The sequence below is a fragment of the Rhinoderma darwinii genome, chromosome 13, assembly GCF_050947455.1.
Source record: "Rhinoderma darwinii isolate aRhiDar2 chromosome 13, aRhiDar2.hap1, whole genome shotgun sequence".
NCBI classification, from domain to species: domain Eukaryota; kingdom Metazoa; phylum Chordata; class Amphibia; order Anura; family Rhinodermatidae; genus Rhinoderma; species Rhinoderma darwinii.
This window is the reverse complement of record NC_134699.1, coordinates 16,187,892-16,210,962: the sequence shown is the minus strand read 5'-3', so window position 1 is coordinate 16,210,962 and position 23,071 is coordinate 16,187,892. Positions and strand designations below refer to the sequence as shown.

General features: G+C 40.1%; 1 protein-coding gene across 3 annotated transcripts in view; it reads right to left on the bottom strand.

Annotated features, from left to right (window-relative positions):
• TANC2 (tetratricopeptide repeat, ankyrin repeat and coiled-coil containing 2) overlaps positions 1–23,071 on the bottom strand; it is a 435,863-nt gene that overhangs the window by 250,320 nt on the left and 162,472 nt on the right. For all 3 annotated transcript variants that reach the window (XM_075846635.1, XM_075846637.1, XM_075846636.1), the window contains one exon: positions 6,598–6,663. The gene's annotated coding sequence lies outside the window, so the exon portion shown is untranslated. The remainder of the gene's footprint in view (positions 1–6,597; positions 6,664–23,071) is intronic.

The window sequence follows — 23,071 nt, the reverse complement described above, 5'->3', positions numbered from 1 at the left end:
TAAGTAATTAAAGGTCAGCCATTGCCGAGCTGTCCAGTAACAATCCGCCAGAGGAGCGTATCAACATACTGAAGACAAGAGGACAGATGACAGCTGCTTTACAGAGCACACAAGTCAAACACTTTGTAAATTGTAGAAAGCAAGGTAAATGCCACCGTGTTATATTAATTTGCGAAGCAGAGAAAGTCATCTAGCTAGAGACTGGTCACACATACCCACAGCTGAACGTTCCTTAACAAAATGATTTAACGCCACATAACAGTGACTGAACCTAGACGTATTATTATCACACTGTGTAAGTTAGGTCGAGCACATTAGTACAGCGGTGATGCAGCTATCCAGATCTTTATCACGTATTTAACACTACACACATATAAAGAAAACAAGACTAAACATAAGCAGTGGAGGGGAAGGGTTATGTTTGGTTTGTTCAAAAAAATTCTCTCTACATTTTTAGGTGACCTAAAAAATAGTTAAAAAAACATTATATAAGTGATAGATCGGTGTAGATTTATTTATACAGGGTGGGCCATTTATATGGATACACCTAAATAAAATGGGAATGGTTGGTGGTATTAACTTCCTGTTTGTGGCACATTAGTATATGGGAGGGGACCATTGTTTTTCTTGTGAAATTCTCGATAAGTTTGATGTGTCACATGACCCTCTTCCCATTGAAAAAACTAAAATTGGATACAAAATGGCCGACTTCAAAATGGCCGCCATGGTCAACACCCAGCTTGAAAAGTTTCCCCCCTCCCATATACTAATGTGCCACAAACAGGAAGTTAATATCACCAACCATTCCCATTTTATTTAGGTGTATCCATATAAATGGCCCACCCTGTATATAAATAACCACGTTGCGTACAACCTGCTCACCTACCTAAGGCCCCATGTACACGACGGTAAAAACTCTCCGTAATTGCGGACCGTAATACGGTCCGCAATTATGGACCCATTCAGTTCTATTGGCCGCGGAATCCTTTCCGGATTGCTACGGATGGGTGTCTATGCTGTAGAAATGTTCCGAAAATTATGGAACATGTCCGTTCTTTTGCATTTTCCGGGCCGTGCTCCCATACTTTGTATGGGAGCACGGCCCGAAAATGAGGGCGGCCGGCCATGCCCACAATCGCAGGCCGTGAATACAGGGCACGACCGTGTGCATGGGGCCTAATTGAGAGGGAAGACTAGTACTGCATATATAAAAGGGTGGGAGTAATTTTAGGGAATATAAAAAGGAATGTCTATATAAGACAACCCTTTTTCCGTAGGCCCTCGGGGACCCTCCTCTATTAGCCGGAGCTAACAAAAGAACGGTACTTGCTCTGGTAGACTCAGCCAGTTTACTTATTAAATGTTTGGCCATTCATTTCATTTGCTGCCACATAATACTACATTTCCTCCACAGGGGAATGTGTGGCCAGCCGCAACTTTCCCAGGCGATATGAGCGGTTTGCTGAGAGTTCTTAAAATCTAGAAGCCCAACAAGCAGCTGATCACTGGGCCAGCTTTATTGTAAAAAGGGACACTCTAAGCAAATCTTTAAAACGGTGTTATGCCTGATGCAGTGTCGGAGGTGGTGCATGACACAAGAACTCTCTCCTTGGTATTTAAGACCTGAATTGGTTATAACACAGTATATAAGCTTTGCCCAAAGTAAAGTAAATTAAATATTACTTAACCCAGTTCATCATGATTCATGGAAGAGATCTTTTCACCCCTTATAGTAAGTACAGGCTTGGCAAGACGTCAAGACTTTTCTGGTAACATCGCTATGGCCTGGCAATTTTGAAGGTTACCACCGGGACGAGTAAACCTATCACTGTGCTCCAACTTCATTCAACAGAGTCATCTTATAAAGTATCACAACACCTAATATTTGTGAAGCAATGTGTTACCAATGGGCTGCTCCTGCATGAGGGGCTGTAGCGTGGACAGAAACGGTTGCGAAAAAACGAGTAATTCAGACCTTCGATAATTACAAATCGGCATGTCTGCTATTTAAGGGAGAATGTAATAATAATATAAAATTCCGGACTATTAGTCAATAGATGTCTATGCTTATTGCCAAGTGTAAAACTATTTTTCAGTGCATTTTCTGGGTGCGATATTTAGCTTTCTGTCCTCTGCAAAGGAGAATGGTAAAAATACTGGAACCTCTAGCCATTGCCAGCTTTAGGGATTTTAGTAGAATAGGGCAGTTGGCTGCAGAAGAAATGCAATCGTGATGTTGGAAGGAAATTGCATCCTCCAACCTTTTTTTTTTTTTTGCGGATCATTGTGCAATGTGCACCTTATCTCTTCAGACAGGTACAGTTAGTCATCTCTGGGTACTGGTATGCTCAATGACCCTGTTGGAAAAGACCTGCAATATCAAAATGTGCACAAAGAACCGGAATGGTTATTGTACCATATCGTTGTGTGTTTAATGACTCATTCAGTTTGTATACAATTCTAGCCTATGTACATAAACACTCTTGAGACACAACCATAAGTAACTTCACCAATCCCTTGTTTCCATCTCTATAGTAATTCTTGTATTCCATTCTGTGCCAAAACATGTATTTATTATAATTGGGCGGAAGCTTAAAGGGTAACTAAAGTTCCAAAAAACTTGACATGTCAGACGTTTTGATTGTGGGGGTCCGAACACTGAAACCCCCACCGAGCGCTGAGCTGCTTCAATTCTGATTGGCTTTTCTCAGAAAGCCAAGCAATTGCTGTACCGGCTCAATAGAAAGTCTATGACATGTCAGAAGTTTTTTGAAAGTTTAGTTACCCTTTTAGGGTCAGTTCACACAGAGTTTTATTGCAGGCAGAAAATTCTGTCTGGAAAGATCAACTCCATTTTGTTTTTTTAAGCGGTTTTGTACCACACGCGAGCGGACAAAAAAAGCCTCTGCCTCCCGTTGAAATTAATGGGAGGACGTGGTTTATTACTTTTCAGTTCTTTACTGTTATTTTACTATGTTCGCAAATGTAGTCGCTTTCTTCTGCTTCAATGAGCTGTATCTCTTATTGTGATTACACTTCATGTATTTCATGCATTCTATGTTTGTACCTTTCTCATTTACAAAAACTCAATAAAAATCATTGAAACTAAATTAATGAGGGGAGATTTGGGGCATTTTTTTGGCGCTGATTCCGAGGCGGATTCCGCATCAAAATCAGCGCCAAAAAACTCTATGTGAACAGGGCCTAAAGAGAACCACTTTATCTATTCATTACAGTTACTTCTGCAAAAAGGTCCAAAATGATGAACCTCCTGACCAGGAATGTCATTAATAGCAGGAAAGCCACAGGGGGCACACATCCTTAAAGAGGCTCTGTCACCAGATTTTGCAGCCCCCATCTGCTATTGCAGCAGATCGGCGCTGCAATGTAGATTACAGTAACGTTTTTATTTTTAAAAAACGAGCATTTTTGGCCAAGTTATGACCATTTTTGTATTTATGCAAATGAGGCTTGCAAAAGTACAACTGGGCGTGTTTACAGTAAAAGTCCAAGTGGGCGTGTATTGTGTTCGTTACATCTGGGCGTTTTTACTTCTTTTACTAGCTGGGCGTTAGGAATGGGAGTGTATGATGCTGACGAATCAGCATCATCCACTTCTGTTCGTTACCACCCAGCTTCTGGCAGTGCAGACACACAGCGTGTTCTCGAGAGATCACGCTGTGACGTCACTCACTTCCTGCCCCAGGTCCTGCATCGTGTCGGCCACATCGGCACCAGAGGCTACAGTTGATTCTGCAGCAGCATCAGCGTTTGCAGGTAAGTAGCTACATCGACTTACCTGCAAACGCCGATGCTGCTGCAGAATCAACTGTAGCCTCTGGTGCCGATGTGTCCTCGCTCGTCTGACATGATGCAGGACCTGGGGCAGGAAGTGAGTGACGACACAGCGTGATCTCTCGAGAACACGCTGTGTCTGCACTGCCAGAAGCTGGGCGTTCTGAAGAGAAGTGGATGACACTTCTATACACAACGCCCAGCTAGTAAAAGAAGTAAAAACGCCCCGATGTACGCACATAATACACGCCCAGTTGGACTTTTACTTTAAACACGCCCAGTTGGACTTTAGCAAGCCTCATTTGCATAAATACAAAAATGGTCATAACTTGGCCAAAAATGCTTGTTTTTTAAAAATAAAAACGTTACTGTAATCTACATTGCAGCGCCGATCTGCCGCAATAGCAGATGGGGGCTGCAAAATCTGGTGACAGAGCCTCTTTAATAAAAGACAGGTACTTTACCACTAGATTCACACATTGCGGATTAGTTGCGGTTTTAAATACAGATCTCACCCTTTTGCACTGCAAAGGGGAAAATCCGCAATGAAAATCTGTGACGTGTGAACTCGAACTAAAAATGTTAGTTTACAAATTAATGACAGATCTATCCATAATGTCCCAGGCAACATTGCAACTAATTGTGCTACAGTAACTTACTATTCTACTGTAGTAACAAAATGAAGCACTTTTAGGGTTAATGGATTAGGCATGTAAGTCAGGCATAGAATATGAATAACACATGCTGCTGGGACTGCCTGCAATTAGCTCACAGACCATAGCTCGCCATACTGCAGCTAATACCCTGCGGACTTGCGGCATATATGTGAACGGAATGTTATGAAACTGTGAAGAATGTGTTTATATACATAATTTACATGGGTACAACTGATAATCTAAACAATCACTTAAAGGGGTTTTCCAAGCGCATGCACTTAAATAACAATGAAATTAGATGGGCTATCAAAGCGTGATTGGTGCCGGTCTTATTTTACTTTTATTTAAAAATGAAGCAATTGACTATGGGACCATGACTGAATCTTATTGGTCACTTGTGCCGGACATACACATTAAATATTTGTCAACCAAAAGCTTTCTGTCTTCTAGCACAATGTCGGGAACATAACAAGCAGCACATAAATGCAGACAATATTTCACATTCACTTTCCACACAATACACTGTAAAAGTACACAGCTTATCTGCCCTGGAACCCTCTGGGAATTTAGGCCGACAAACGGCACCAAATTGAGGCAGTCATTCTTGCGTAATGTCCACAGAAGAAAACAGCAGGTAAATTTTTTTAAAAAATTACCCGTAATCATGGCGACGCGTCTCTCTGACGGTCTGCAGCCCGGCCTCCTGATATGACGTTTCATCCCACGTGACCATCACAGGCTGCAGCAGTCTCATGGGATGAAATGTCATCCCAGAAGGCCGGGCTGCAGTACCTGACAGGGGTGCATCGCCAGAACTACGAGTAATTATAACCATTTTTTCTGAGTTGTGGCGGATTCGCAGCTTTTCTGACCGCGAAAATCGCAACAGCTGCTATTTGTTGCGGGTATTACCTTCGCATAGAATTCAATGGGGAAACCCGGCAACAGAAAACCAGCTTTTCCGCAGTATAAAATGACATATTGCGGATTAAAAAAACGCCACGCAGGTCAATTTATAAACTTTTTGTTGGGTGAATTTTTTATGCAGCATGTGGATGAGATTTGTTCAAATTTCATCCGCTCTGCTGCTACTGGTTTACACTGTGGAATTTCTGCAATAAAATATATTGCGGAAAATCCGCAGCATTTATGCTACGTGTGAACGTACCCTAATAGCAGTCTGGCTGTGCAGCGTAGAGCACTACATATTACAGCAGTCTGACAATGTAGTGAAGAGCGCTCTCTAACAGTCTGGCTGGGCCCTCCGTAATAGCCTGGTTCTGTAGTGTGGACCCACTTCAATTATAGCAGTCTGGCTGTGTAGTATGGGGCGCAAAAACCGTGTGGACATAAATACATATTGCAAAACAGCATTGATTCTTGGTAAAAATAATGCAGATGTGATTTTTAGAGAGAGCGGCAGCAGATCGGCCCAACTGAAGCCAGCTTCCTGTAGCTTTACCCCAAGGGTGTATTCAGATTTTGTGTTTGAGGTGCAGTATAAACCTTTTTGCAAAAAAAGCACCCAAAAACCCTGCGCGTTTTTACTGCGATTTGAAGAGTTTTTCAATTCAATTGCGTTTTTTGACCGAATAACTAATCGAATCATTGTAAAAACCCATGCAGTTTCAGATAGTTTTTACCGCTATGTCTGAATACATCCCAACTGTGAATAGTCACAAATGTGGAGCCTGACTGTCCCCAATCAGCAGAAATTGACGGAAAAAAGGATCGGGTAGCGGCCAGATGACTTGAAGTCGATAGGGAATTATTAAACGCACTACAAACAGTGTGTTTTTTTTTCTCAGTGCTGGTTTCTGAAAAATCGCAACAAGCCTGGCTTTAAAGTTCTTTCCAGCATTTAGTGAAGTTTTTCTCCCACAGACATCCATAAATTTCTTTTGCCTCTTCAAAAAACCGCAAGCGTCAAGTGGCTTTTTTATAGTTTTTAGTGGCGTTTTTTTCAGAATAAATTCTGTGTTGCAAAGAGGAATATATAAAATTATCATTTTAATCCAGCAAAACGGCCAGCCTATGATGGGCAAAAGAAAGTTGGTGTATCCACAACTCACGGTCATATCGCGACATGTGAATACAGCCCTTCTTGCAAAAAGAATAAAAATATGAGATCTACGACAAGGCCTACCTTGGAAAGCGTGATCCAGGTGATGTCCGTGAAACTCTGAAATTCCCTCCATACACAGCACAAATCCTAGGGCACACACAAAAATAAAAAGAGAGAAGTGAAATGTTGATTTTGTTTTTTTGGCACTCGGTCCCCTCCCTTTCTGTTCCCTACACCTGTTTTGAATAATTTCATCAAGAAACAATGGGTCTCATTTAATACAAATTCCCTGCATGGCGCCCTGCATTCCTACAGACATTGCAGAGTTTTTCCTTTCCACACCATCTTAAAAAGGAGTATTACTAACTGACACATACAAACGCCTGCAATGTGCTACAAACCCAGCATGCAACCTCGGGAGCGTCTGTTCAGTCTGCATTTTGGTATTTTTCTGTTTTAAAAGAGTGAAATCCACCAACCTGAATAAACTAGAGCAAAGAAATAAAACTGCAAAGCCACATAACTATCAGCTATCTTAAAGAGGCTCTGTCACCAGATTATCAAATCCCCATCTCCTATTGAATGTGATCGGCGCTGCAATGTAGATAACAGCAAAGTTTTTAGTTTTTTTTTGAAAAATGATTTTTTGCCCAAGTTATGAGCAATTTTATATTTATGCAAATTATCTCGTCAATGGACAACTGGGCGTGTTTTCTCGTTTTAACAACTGGGCGTGTATTGTGTTTTTACCAACTGGGCGTGTATTGTGTTTTTACCAACTGGGCGTTGTGAATAGAAGTGTATGACGCTGACGAATCAGCATCATACACTTCTCATCGTTCCCACCCAGCTGCAGACACAGCGTGACGTCACCCACAGGTCCTTCAACCTTGGCGTCGGAAGAGAGAAGACACATCAGCTCCAGGTGTCAGAGTACAGTTGAATCTGCAGCAGCATCACCGTGTCAGGTAAGCATAGTAAACTCCCTAGAGACAAGCATATTACCTTCTCGGACGGCTGGAGCCCATGTATCTTCTCTGTCCGACGCCAAGGTTGAAGGACCTGTGGGTGACGTCACGCTGTGTCTCTGCAGTAAAAGAAGCTGGGTGGGAACGATGAGAAGTGTATGACGCTGATTAGTCAGCGTCATACACTTCTATTCACAACGCCCAGTTGGTAAAAACACAATACACGCCCAGTTGGTAAAAACACAATACACGCCCAGTTGGTAAAAACACAATACACGCCCAGTTGGCAAAACGAGAAAACACGCCCAGTTGGCAAAACGAGAAACGCGCCCAGTTGTCCATTGAAAAGCTCATTTGCATAAATATAAAAATGCTCATAACTTGGGCAAAAATGATCGTTTAAAAAAAACAAACAATAAACTTTGCTGTTATCTACATTGCAGCGCCCATCATATTCAATAGGAGATAGAGATTTGATAATCTGGTGACAGAGCCTCTTTAAAGCAGCTTCTAAAAGAGACGCCAGACTGGTGCACCTTTATCAGAACTTTGATAGTTTTCACAAAATTAATTGAAAGAAGTGACAGCTTATCAGTAGATATGGAGTTACTTTCCAATGTAATACTTTTTGCAACCGGAGGAATTTATGCTATTAGCAGTACATGAATAACTATGGCAAACCATAGGACTGCATTCACACAAGGGAGCACAAACCAAATGTGCCAGAAGTGATGCGCACCATTTTTAAACTCTTTTTGCGATGTACGACAATTTTTGACTTGATAACTCACTATGGTCCCACTCAATTCCATATGGACCAGGGCTGTCCATACTGGTAAACATATATGCCTGTCACAACATAGCTTAACCCCTTAAGGACACGGCCAATTTGAGTTTATTCATTTTAGTTTTTTCCTCCTCGCGGAATAAAAGTCATACATTTTTTATTTTATTTGTCGACAAAGCCATATGAGGGCTTGTTTTTGTTGGACAAGTTGTAGTTTTTCATGGCAACATTTATTGTACAGCATAATTTACTGGGAAGCTGAAAAAAAAAATTGGGGGATGAAATGGGCAAAAGACCAAGATTACACCATTTTTTGGGGGGGGTTTTGTTTTTACGGAGTCCAGCAGGCGGTAAAAACTACATATTCATCTTATTCTACAGGTTGATACGATTACGGCGATAGCAAATTTATGTTTTGTTTTATGTTTCACCACTTTTTAAAAAAAATAAAAATGTTTTGTGTCGCCATATTCTGAGAGCCATAACTTTTTTTATTTTTCCATCAATTTAGTGGTGTGAGGGCCCAAATGTTGCGGGGAGAGTTGTAGTTTTCAGATACCATTCTGGGATGCATGCGATTTTTTATTCAATTAATTTTTAGTGCTAAGGTGACCAATAAACAGCAATTGGAGTTCACCGAGCGGGTTAAACAACGCTATATTGTGATAGTTCGGACTTTTACAGACGCGGCGATACCAGTTATGTTAACTTTTATTCATTTATTTTTTTAACATTGCTTTAGGGGAAAAATGGGAAAAGGTTGTTTTTTTTTGAACTTTTAATACTTTAACTTTAACCGTTTTTTACTTTTTTAATTAGTCCCCCTAGGGGACTTCAAGCAGCGATCGTTGGATCGCTTAAATGATATAATGCAATACAAATTATTGCAGTATATCGTGATTCTGACAGTCTCCTTTGAATCCCTGATCCCTGGGGGCCATCATTAGTCCCCCAGCACGCCATGACAACAATTGTCACCAGCCGATCGCGTCACGCGGGTGGGGGGGCATGATGGCGTGTTGGAGGGGGCGCTTCCCTGATTCTAACAATTTAAATGCCGAGGTCAAGATTGACCGTGGCATTTAAGGTGTTAAATAGGCGGAATCAAAGTGATCTTTGATGCCGCCCGTTGCAGCGAGGTGTAGGCTGTATAACACAGCCGTCACCCGCTAAGTATGGAGAGCGCTCAGCCCGTGAGCCCGCTCCATGCTTCCCCTTAACGGCTGTCACGTACTAGTACGTGACATGTTGATAAGGGGTTAAGGGTCCCATTCAGACGTTGCGTTTGTGCTGTAGTAAAAAGCATCTGAAAACCACATGCCTTTTTACCGTGATTTGATGTGCACAAAAATCACGTTAAAAACACGTTTTATTTTTGGATGAAGTTTTTAATGCACCTCAATTGCAACGTCTGAATACAGCAGTAAGACTTATCAAAGTAGAAACAAAAAAAATAATTAGTAAAGGCAAAAAATAACATGGCTGAAATATCTCCCAAATAATTAGAGACTAAAAACCTACTGCACTGCACATCTTGAACGGCAGAATTCAGGCCTTGGGATTATTGATCGCGAGTGATATTACCAGTATTGGTCTGTAACAACAATCAGTCAGGAATAACCCCCTGAGCAGCCGGCCTGTTAACACAACAAAAAGACTCCAGCGTAGAGCTGCAGGTTTGCTCATGGCCTATAGGTTGTAATATGAATGAAAACATTGCAGTCAGGGTATGCTTAATATCAATATTTTTCTATTCATAATGTATAAATCACATAGACAGTTTATTTTACAGAACTGACATGAAAACACAGCATATACGATCTATTCAGAAGCAGCACAGGGGTCTGGCTGAGTAGTGAACTTTCCTGTCATAATCTGGAAGGCAATGAACCACAAAGACTTGTCATGGTCTATTTCCTTCTCACATTCTTCTCTTACCAATAATAGTTTTGTTAAAGTAGACCATCCACCATACCGAACATAAATCACATTCTGCACGTCAGGGTTTCATTCCTGTGTGTTAAGAAACTTTACATAACCGAATCTTGATAAGAAATAAAAAAAAAGTAACCTTTAGGGCTTATTTAGACGAATGTGTAATACGTCCGTGAAACGAGCGTGATTTTCACGCGCCTCGCACGGACCTATGTTAGTCAATAGCCTGTGACCGCTGCGTAAAACTCACGACATGTCCGATATTTGTGCATTGTTCGGGTGCGTGAAAATCACGCGCAGCACACGGAAGCACTTCCGTGTGTCGCGCGTGATTCACGCAACAGCAGTAAAAAGTATGAATGAAAAGAGAAAAGCACCACGTGCTTTTCTGTTTACAAACATACATACAGTGTCATAATGATGGCGGCTGTGCGAAGATCACGCAGCCACGCATCATACGCGGCTGACACACGGAGCTGTTAAGTACCTTTTGCGCGTGCAAAAACGCACACGCTCGTGTAAATCCGGCCTTAGGGTTGAGTATGTTCACACACGGCAGATTTTTTGCAGAAATTTTGGCGAGTGAAAATCGGTTCCATACTGGAACATGTGACTGGGACAGTCACAGAAATGTCTGCAACAAATCTGCGACGTGTGAACAAACCATAATAAAAATACAGTACAAATAAAAATGATATATTGTGAACGTGTGTACACCGTCCACCGGAGAGACACTTGTAGTTACTGCTACAGTGAATGGTGAATTTCAAGCAAGCTGCAGCCACACTCAGCTCCTTATGTGGACCTTCTGTTCCAACACACATTTCAGAGTTACGCTTCACCTCTACCCAAAACTTCTACTTTAGTTTAGGACACTATTTTTTAAAACTGTATCCTCCATTTCTGAATTGTTTTTACCATATGGGTAAGATGCAAATAAGCACATCTCCCCAGACATTGCTACTAGCTATCGGCTCAGTTCTGGTACACGGAACCTCGATTGCACTGAAGACAGATGGACCCTTTTCCCAATCACCTCTTTCTACATCTGCTTAGGGAATACGGCTTCTTTATGCGTTTAAGACATCATCCTTAGGTCTCCCTTAAAATCTAGAAAGCACAGGCACATTGCAACTCTACGCTTCAGGTAAAAGAGGGGGATGTTAGACTATTTAACCAATATATGTAGCAGGATGGATGACCATTCACATAAGGCCCCATGCATACGGCCGTGCCTATAATCACTCTTGTCCTTGGGGTTGCTCTAGTATTGCAATATTTAAATGAATGGGGCGGAGCTATAAATAAACGCAGACTAAGCCCATGAACAACAGTGCGGATTCTGGGAGGGAAAAAAAGCAGACCCGTTATCGTTCTGGTTACGAACTTAAAAAATCTAATTTATGTACTTTAACCTGTACATTTCCTGAATGTACAGTCCAATTAACTGCACGTTATTTTACACCCAGCAGCTAATGAGGACATAGCACGTGATGCTGGGATGAGAAGAGATATTGAATAACTATGTGGTTTATGTGTGTATGAATAGTGTGGTCCGTCTTGGCAAAGAGTTTGAGATAAATATGATGAATATTAAAACACATACTTTTCATTGTGTTTTCCATTAAGCTCCCAGTGCCAGATATTCAGGGGGACAGTAATAAAGGTTCTCCACCCAATATTACCGGCTTAACACAGAAGGAAGTACAGCTGGTCTGTCCATTACTGAGCTCAATTTCCTTAAAGGGGCTTTCCCATCTTGGACATTTATGGCATATCCACAGGATATGACACAAAAGTCCGATAGATGTGGGTCCCACCTCTGGGACCCGCACCTATCTCTAGAACTGGGCCCCCTAAAATACGTTCCAGCTTACTTGGCTCCCGCTGCCTCCCGGCCACATTCTGGTTAGGTGGTTGGGAGTTAAGTAAACAGCCGAGCTCAATGAGATATGCTGTTATCGTGACTCCCATAGAAGTGAATGTGAGTTCCGGAAACAGCATAGCACAGAGAGCTACGCGGTTTCTGTAGCTACCGCGTTCCGGAAACAGCGCAGCTCGCGGTTTCAGTAACTCCCGTTCACTTCTATGGGAGTTACGGAAACAGCGTCGTTCAGCGAGCTCTCGGCTATTACCGTAACTCCCGACCACCTAACCAGGAAGTGGCCGGAAGGCAGCGGAGCCGAGTAAGCTAGGATGGGGTTTAGGGGGCCCCGTTCCAGAGATAGGTGCTAGATTCAGAGGTGGGACCCGCATCTATCGGACATTTATGGCATATCTCCTAATTGAGCTCAGTAATGGACAGACCATTGTAACTCATCTACTTAAGACTCAATTGTAACAGGATCAATGCCACAGGATTGGAGGACAGCTGATGTTGTGCCAATATTTAAGAAGGTTAAGAAGTTAGAACCGAGTAACTACCGTCCAGTAAGTCTGACATCTGTGGTACGTAACATATTTGAGGATATTCTAAGAGATAGCGGTGTATAGTCTCATAACTCATATCCAGCATGAATCCATGAAAAACAGGTCATGCCTAACCAACATGCTCCATTTCTATGAGGAGGTAAATGCAAATCTGGATGTCAGTAATGCAACTAAATGTGATATATTTGGATTTTGCAAAAGGATTGGACACTGTTCCGCACAACACTTGTTCTGAAGCTACAGAGGCAGGGACTGAAACAGACGTGGACAGAAAACAAACAGTCGTTATAAATGGAACTTACTCAAAATGGGCTGTGGGATACCACAAGGATCGGTGTTGTGCACTATTTGTTTTTAATCTCTTTGTTAATGACGTTGTGGATGGGATTGATAGCAAGGTGTCAGTTTTTGCTGACGATACAAAACTTTATAGGATACTTAAAGTGTAGCTAAACGTTTGACAAACTTCTGACATGTCATAGGTTTGGATTGGTGGGGGTCCGAGCACTGAGACCCCCACTAATCGCTAGAACGAAGCAGCTGAAGCGCTCGTGTGAGTGTCCAGCCGCTTGATGTCTGTTCAGCTTTTTCCGGAAAGCCGATGTATCGGAGTACGGGCTCATAGACTTTCTATTGAGTCCATCCGATACATTCATTTCCGGAAAAAGCTGAACAGACACGAAGCTTTTGCAAAATCCAAACATATCACATTAGTTGCAAAACGCAGCTCGACTATAAAGTATTACAGAAAGACCTAGATAAGCTGGGAGCATGGGCAAAACATGGAAGATGAAATTTAATGTTGATAAATGTAAAGTGATGCACCTAGGACGCAATAATAGTATTAATTCATATACATTAAATGGAATAAAATGAGGGATAACGGAACAAGAGAAGGACCTGGGTATGCTGGTAATAAATAATCTAAGCAGCAGCACTCAATGTCAATCAGCAGCTGCAAAAGAATTGGATTTTAGGGTGCATAAAATTAGAAATAAAAACCTGTGATTCAAATGTAATATTACCCTTCTATAAATCCCTTGTAAGACCAAATCTTGAATACAGAATTCAGTTTTGGCCTCCACATTGTAAAAAGGATATAGGAAAACTGGAGAGAGATTAAGATAAGTGGGATGGGAGGTGTCCCTTACAATAAAAGGCTAGAAAAATTGGGATCGTTCAGCTTGGAAAAAAAGATGCCTTAGAGGTGATCTTATTAACATGTATAGGTATACGTGTAGTCAATACAAAGAACTAGCACATAATCAGTTCTTTCCAAGGACTCTACAAAGGACCAGGTAACATTCATTGCGTGTGGGAAAAAAGACGTTTCAGTCATCAATATAGGAAAGAGTCCTTTACAGTTAAGAGTAGTCAAACTATGGAATGACCTCCCCCAAGAGGTAGTAATGGCAGATACTATGTGGCGGATACTATGTCAGCATTATTTAAAAAAAAAAAAAACTTGATTATTTACTGACGAATGGCATTGAGGGCTATAATTAATCAAGCAATGAATGACCGGTAATTTATTGAGAAAGATTGAACTTGATGGACCTGTGTCTTTTTTTCAACCTATGTAAAATTAATAATAGTTCTATTTAGTTAAGATTAAATACAGTTTAATACAACTAAATAAATCAGATACTTGCTGAAACTATATGAGATGTCTGAACTTCACACTAATCCCAAAGCAAAACACTAAACCCAGTGACGGTCAGCGTCACTCTGCTATGCTGTCCTTCCGGTTCTACAATGTGTCACTGAGGGGTTTGTGTGTCAACACTACAATTATGCGGCCAGTGACACTTTGTTGACAGACGGGATTTAGGCCGTGGTCACTAACAATATTTTGATAGCATAGTTTCAGTAACTTTCTGTTGTAAAATGAATGAGAGTGAAAGGGAAATATAAGTCAACATAATCTTTTAAATGAACAAATCTATATTTCCCTGGTTGCCTTCACTTTATGATCCCTTCCATGTTTGCGAAAAAGGGTTGTGGCTTAGTTGCTTTGTCGGTGGCTTGGAGGCAGGAACCTCCCCCATTGCTCTGTTTGCAATGAAGACTGAGCAAGACTAAGCCAAGTCCTGTTAGCCAAGTCCTACTTGCTATAGCAGTTTTTCTCAACTTCAGTCCCTAAGCTTCCCCAACAGGAACTTTTTAGTATCTTACAGATGATGTAACTATTGTTAGTGCATCAAGAATTGCAACAGGTGACCTCTCTATGTGATATCCTCAAATCATGACCTGCTGGGGGTACTTGAGAACTGAAAATGATAAACACTGCTGTAGAGCGCAGGTGTTCGCTAACAGAAGTTGACTTAGTCTTGCTTGGTCTTCACTGCAAAATAATGGGGGTTCATGAGGTTAATGAATAGCCCTATAAACAATGCAATTATCTTCTGTCAGTGCACATCCATCTCATATATGATCAGATGAGAAGGAGATTTATCCCGTATGAAGCGATAGCCACATTCATCCAAAGGGCACATACCCTGATAACGAATGTGGCGCGGCTACACCCGATGTTGCTTTTCATGACTCTTCTAAAAGTCACCTTCTGTTCAATTTTAAAGTCTTGTCCCCTTTTTTGACATGGTTACAGTTAAAAAAAAAAAAAAGTTGCGTTTGGCCCACAAGAACCGCAGTACACATGGGTACCTTACAAAGTTCACATAATAGTCTGATCCATATTTAGGTATTCTAGTATATACTAATATCTATTTCATGACTAGTTGTAGTAACCCTTTAAATTGACTCCGCAAATCCTCTGCAGAGATACTAATAGCAAATAAAAAGAGTCAGAAAAGAAAGAAGGAGCACTATAATTACACATACTGTAAAACCAGAGTAAAAAAAAAAACTACACTCTAAAATAAAGTATCATTTTGCCGTTGAATGTTCTGGATGCTTCAGCCACAAAAACTGTATTTAGAAGAACCCCAAGCACCAACATCTGATCCTGATTTACGTAAAAAAAATAGAGCATACATTCCAGGAAGGAGCGCAATTAGACTGCACACGCATGAAATCCATTAGGACAAAACAAAAATTTCTGCACCAAATGTGTTCGGATAGCGCACTCCACAAAGTCTGGTAACAGATACTGCTTCAGGCATTAATATATAACTTCTGAATACATTTTTCAATCTCCGTATGGACGGAGGAGGAAGAGCACAGATGTATTACTGGATATGCAACAGGCCTCACAAATCCAATGTAACATCCAAAGTCCAATAAATATTCACACACTCAAAAGCAGATACAACTCACTAGATACCCCCAGCAGTCGTCCTTGTCACAACACACCTGACGCCATGAAGTACTTGGGAAACATGGTATATAAGCTAATGGGATTCTATAAGGAATAAAAACAAAAATTGTTTAATACAGTTAATTAAATAATAATCGTTATTTATATTGCGCTAACATATTCAGTTTTGCCGCGATTCACGGCAACAAAACACATTTTTAATGTGACGTGTGAACCCAGCCTAACGGAGCATGGACTAACAACTAGCAGAAGAGAAAGCGTAACATGAAATTTGTGCTCCATCCTGAGGCATGATGTAGGCCTATGGCATGAGATACAAAGTCACATTTCTTTACCTCCGCAAACTATACAATGGGGAACACAGTACTCCAAAAGTCAATCATTTATAGCAAATCCTCTGGATCCATAACATTCAATGCAAATTTGACTAATGCCTTAGTTTACATGGAAAGGAACATAATGAAAAAAGCCAAACAAATGCCCTGTCCGAATCAGGTCGGATGGTTTATCATTCATTTAATTGGACTAAAGGGAAGTGCTCATCAGTCCCAGAACCTCTACACAGCGTCCAGTTGGTTATGAAGAAATTTAACCCCTTAACGACCGCCCACCATTTTTTGACGGCAGGCGGTGCATGTGCGTAGTCTACGACGACGTCTTTTGGCGTCGCTGTAGAAGAGGCTGATGAGCGCTCATCCTCTAAGCTCCTGATATTGGAGAAGTCTGCTGAATACAGCTGGGGTCGGAAAACATTCTGCTGTACAGCTGTTTTAACCCTTTGATCGCCACGGTACACACACTATGTGCTGCGCTAACAGCAGACTGTGTCAAAGTGACACCGTATAATGTATTAGCATACAGGAATATACGAATACATTAGAAGTAAAAAATAAAGTTATAAATAAATGTATCCCCTAATGGGATTAAAAAAAGTAGCAAAAAAATAAATAAATAAATAAATAAATAAAAAAGGTCTAACAAAAGTCATTATTTTGCATAAAATATATTTGATTGCCCCTACGCTAACAAAAAACCTACACATATTAGGTATCTAAACGACCTTAATAACCTGAAGAATAATTAGAACGAGTTATTTAGCGTGAAACGTGAACGGGATAAAATACAAACAAGAGAAACCTTGCAGAGAATTGCTTTTTCCTATATTCACGCCGTAAAAAATAAATAAATCTGCCTCCAAATTGTGAAAAAAAATAATACACACAAGGCCTCATTCGGCCACGTCAATGAAAAAATAAAAAAAAGTTATGGCTGCTGAAATGCAGAGGTAAAAACTAAAGATTTAGCAGGTCATGAAGATCTTTTCAGGACCGGTCATTAAGGGGTTAAAGGAGGAAGGTTGTTTTGTTTTTAATCCACAAACTACCCCCCCCCCTCAATGCACAAACAGTCCCTTATGCCTCTTGCACACAACAATTGTGCCACTCGGGCGTTTTTGACAGCATCCGAGTGGCACTCGATAGTCTTCACGGACCCATTCACTTTAGCGGGTGAATCGGGTCCGTGAAAAACGGTCCAAGTCTCCGATCCAAGGTAAGCTAGAACATGTCCCATCTTTCCACAGATCGGACGGCGCACGCAGTCGTGTACATGAGGCGTTATTGTTAATATGTTTGCTATATTTATCACTTGGGAGGACCTTTGCACAAAGTTTATGCAAGGGCCCTACGTTAAAACCTGAAAGACCTGTGTTGTGTGCTCTGAGACAATCATATGTTAGCACCCCTCCGCCACACCTTTACTGATCCTGCTTCACGCAGTTTTACACCAGCTTGATTTTCTAGTAACTAAGGTGGTTTCTGTACATTTTCAGGTCATGAAGATGGCACATTCGTGCAATAAACTAAATTTCATATATTCACATGTACTATTGATTTATGCCATATAATAAAAAATAATCAATCGGTACTAATTAGGTGTAACATTACTTGGTTGTCCTGGTCTCCTAGCTAATGCTTTATGTGCTCCATTTAATTGAGCCTCTTGTAATAGCAGGGCATATGTGGACTGAGAAACTAAAAGAAAGTTAATATAGGAAATAAATTCCAGGCTCTTTTCTCCATTCATATAGTGGTCTTGGAGGACCACCACTCTATTCCGCAAGCAATGGTATGGTAAAGGCGAGTTAGCTGCAAGGTCACACATCTTATTCATGTTCCCTGCTCGCTCATTGAAGGGAGTTCTAGCACCATTAGCTCACGGGTTAGATAAATCAGTCAATCTTAAATGATAACCTTTCTGCAGAGTTGCAGCAGAGCAATCACGAACAACACTTTATCTCTCTAGCGATAAGGCCTTTCCTGTTGTGTATTCAGAGATCTTAGTGATGAATTTCCCACAGCAATTAGACGACCACAGGTAACACAGAGACAAATATCACTATTCTAGCTGACAATTTCCCTATACACAGCAAAGCCGTTGTCAACTCTCTTGGCTGATGACATGGATTCTAATTTTGACAAATACCGAAGAAATAACATTGGGAAAACTTGCGATGTTTAGAGAGAGATTCAGCCCAGAGTCCCACCGGCTTACAGAAGATTGTGCTTTTTGAGCAAGCAGAGATATTATAAGATATAAGGGTTTAAAACACTATTGATTGAAGTAAACCAATACACACTTTTTAAAAATAAAAAATAAAACAATATTATGGGATTTTAAATAACTTTTTAAATGGTTTAAATTGAAACAAAAATGTTAGACTTTTTGAGATACAGCTTCTATGTATCCCGGATATATAGAAGCTGAATTATGCGCTCAGAGTCGAATCCATCAGGTCAGTGGGACTGACGGCTTCGGTGATAGCGAGTCCGTGATACGCAGGATCCACCTGCTATCAATTACATAGAATTTCATGCACAGGCGGAACCTGCATGTCTCGGACATTGAAGCCATCAGTCCCGCTGACCTGACAGACTCGGCTCTGAGTGCAAGATACAGCTACTATATATCCAGGATACATAGAAGCGGTGTATTTAAAAGTCGAATTTTTTTTAAAATAAAAAACAATTAAAAAGGTTGTTTAAAATCCCATAATACATTGTTTTATTTATTTTTTTAAAAACTAATAAAAAAATTGTGCAAAGGATTACATAGCCTTTCAGCTTTCCTAAATTGTATAGCAATAGAATAATCTGCAAGTACCCGGCTTCAAGAAACCAACAATTTAGAGATAAAGGGGAGGAATGTGTGTTGGGGGGGGGGGGGGGGGGGGGGCGCGTGGTTCTTGCATATTGTATGTTGCTTTATATATACTGGTTTGAATGCTGAGAGTACTCTGAGAATGAGAGTATGGTTAGCAGAGGTAGTATTCTACATGGAAAAATTGTTAGGTTGTATTCAGATATTGCAGTTGAGGTGCAGTTCTTGAGGCATGGCCGAGAACCACATGTCAAAAACCGTGTGTGGTTTAACTGCGAATTGCTGCGGTTCCGCAGCTAGTACAGGTGAAGCTCATTAAAGCGACAAAATAGTTGCAATCTGTGGTAAAACCGTGTGCAGTGCACCGCTTACACTCCGCAAGAACAGCGCTGCGACGTCTGAATACACCATTAGGCCCAGTTCACACAGTTTCTTGGCATGGTTTTTGACGCATAAAATGAATCTGAAACCGCGCCAAAAACCGTCAGATATCGCCTCCCATTGTTTTCAATGAGAGGTGGAGGCTTTTTTTCCCCCTCGGGAGCGGAAAAAAATGCTCGCTGGAGATAAAGCGACATGCTCTTTCTTCAGGCGTTTCAGTCTCTGATTTTCCATTGACATCAATGGGAGGCAGAAAAAACTGTTTTAGCAGCGTTTTTTGCCCCTGGCAAAAAAACTGTATGAACATACCCTAAAAAGGTAGTCAAAACTGGTCTGCAACTCCACCTTGGAATTGGGGTGATGGAAAGTGAACAGCCCTGCTATGCAAGAAGAGCAGTGCACACAACAGATCTACCTGAAATACTTGAAAAACATGCATGTGTGCAGAGATTGCTCTGCCACACAAGTCTTATAAATACCTCCTCCAATATCTAGCAGCAAACATTTTTTTAGCTCCAACAAGCGATGAACAAAATTATTTGTCACATGGTGAGAGATAAAAAAAAAAAGGTGACAATAGAAATGAGTAGCAAAATGGACTTATTTAATGGGCCACACAACATTTTGGCAATTTTTTTCCAATTTATGTCCATAGACCCGGGTAGGAGAAACTATGGCAGAAAAATTTTCCAGAATTAAATAAAAAAGGCATTATTTCCAGAAAAAGCAGCACTCTTGTCCATGGACTGCGTTTGGTACTGCAGTATTCGAGCGAATGGGGATGAGCTGTAATCCTAGACAGTCCATGATCAAGAGTGGTTCTGTTTTTTTAATATTCTGGACAACCACTTTAATGTGGCAGAGAAAAAGGATAATAGAAAGATTTGCACCTCTTTCGTATTTTGGACCCTCTCTCAGTTTGGCTTATAAATACTAAGGCTGGGTTCACACGACCTATTTTCAGACGTAAACGAGGCGTATTATGAAATAGGGCTACAATACGTCGGCAAACATCTGCCCATTCATTTGAATGGGTTTGCCGACGTACTGTGCAGACAACCTGTCATTTACGCGTCGTCGTTTGACAGCTGTCAAACGACAACGCGTAAAAATACAGCCTCGGCAACGAAGTGCGGGACACTTATATACATTATATGCGGGACACTTATATACATTATATGCGGGACACTTATATACATTATATGCGGGACACTTATATACATTATATGCGGGACACTTATATACATTATATGCGGGACACTTATATACATTATATGCGGGACACTTATATACATTATATGCGGGACACTTATATACATTATATGCGGGACACTTATATACATTATATGCGGGACACTTATATACATTATATGCGGGACACTTCTATACATTATATGCGGGACACTTCTATACATTATATGCGGGACACTTATATACATTATATGCAGGACACTTCTATACATTATATGCGGGACACTTCTATACATTATATGCGGGACACTTCTATACATTATATGCGGGACACTTATATACATTATATGCGGGACACTTATATACATTATATGCGGGACACTTATATACATTATATGCGGGACACTTATATACATTATATGCGGGACACTTATATACATTATATGCGGGACACTACTATACATTATATGCGGGACACTTCTATACATTATATGCGGGACACTTCTATACATTATATGCGGGACACTTCTATACATTATATGCGGGACACTTATATACATTATATGCGGGACACTTATATACATTATATGCGGGACACTTATATACATTATATGCGGGACACTTATATACATTATATGCGGGACACTTATATACATTATATGCGGGACACTTATATACATTATATGCGGGACACTTATATACATTATATGCGGGACACTTATATACATTATATGCGGGACACATATACATTATATGCGGGACACTTATATACATTATATGCGGGACACTTATATACATTATATGCAGGACACTTATATACATTATATGCAGGACACTTATATACATTATATGCAGGACACTTATATACATTATATGCAGGACACTTATATACATTATATGCAGGACACTTATATACATTATATGCAGGACACTTATATACATTATATGCAGGACACTTATATACATTATATGCAGGACACTTATATACATTATATGCAGGACACTTATATACATTATATGCAGGACACTTATATACATTATATGCAGGACACATATACATTATATGCAGGACACATATACATTATATGCAGGACACTTATAAACATTATATGCAGGACACTTATATACATTATATGCAGGACACTTATATACATTATATGCACGACACTTATATACATTATATGCAGGACACTTATATACATTATATGCAGGGCACTTCTATACATTATATGCAGGACACTTATATACATTATATGCAGGACACTTATATACATTATATGCACGACACTTATATACATTATATGCAGGACACTTATATACATTATATGCAGGACACTTTTATACATTATATGCAGGACACTTTTATACATTATATGCAGGACACTTATATACATTATATGCAGGACACTTATATACATTATATGCAGGACACTTATATACATTATATGCAGGACACTTATATACATTATATGCAGGACACTTATAAACATTATATGCGGGACACTTATATACATTATATGCGGGACACATATACATTATATGCGGGACACATATACATTATATGCGGGACACTTATATACATTATATGCGGGACACTTATATACATTATATGCGGGACACTTATATACATTATATGCGGGACACTTATATACATTATATGCAGGACACTTATATACATTATATGCACGACACTTATATACATTATATGCAGGACACTTATATACATTATATGCAGGACACTTATATACATTATATGCAGGACACTTATATACATTATATGCAGGACACTTATATACATTATATGCAGGACACTTATATACATTATATGCAGGACACTTATATACATTATATGCAGGACACTTATATACATTATATGCAGGACACTTTTATACATTATATGCAGGACACTTTTATACATTATATGCAGGACACTTATATACATTATATGCAGGGCACTTCTTTCAGACGTAATTTGAGCCGTTTTTCATTGAACTCAATGAAGCACAGCTCAAAATTTACGGCTGTCAGAGAAGCCTCGCAAAATGCGAGGAGGAGCAATTACGTATGAAACGAGGCAGCTGTTTTCTCCTGAAAACAGTCTGTCTTTTCAGACGTAAAAGCAAGCTAGCGTGTGCACATACCCTTATTCAAAATACTAACTAAAATACAGTCCTCTTCAAGGGACAAGCACATTTTGCTAGAATCAAGGAAGCCAATTAGAAACAAGTATTATAAAGATCTAGATAAGATAGAACAGTCATAAAAGCAATGGAAATATCATGTGGTAAGCCAAACTGCAAAGAATCCATATCATTATAGTATATGGTATAATAGTATAAAATCAGTGCTACTATGGACTAAAAAAGCACCTCCCCTACCGGTTGACGTCTTCACACTTATTATAGTATTCTATTTTTTAATTCATGA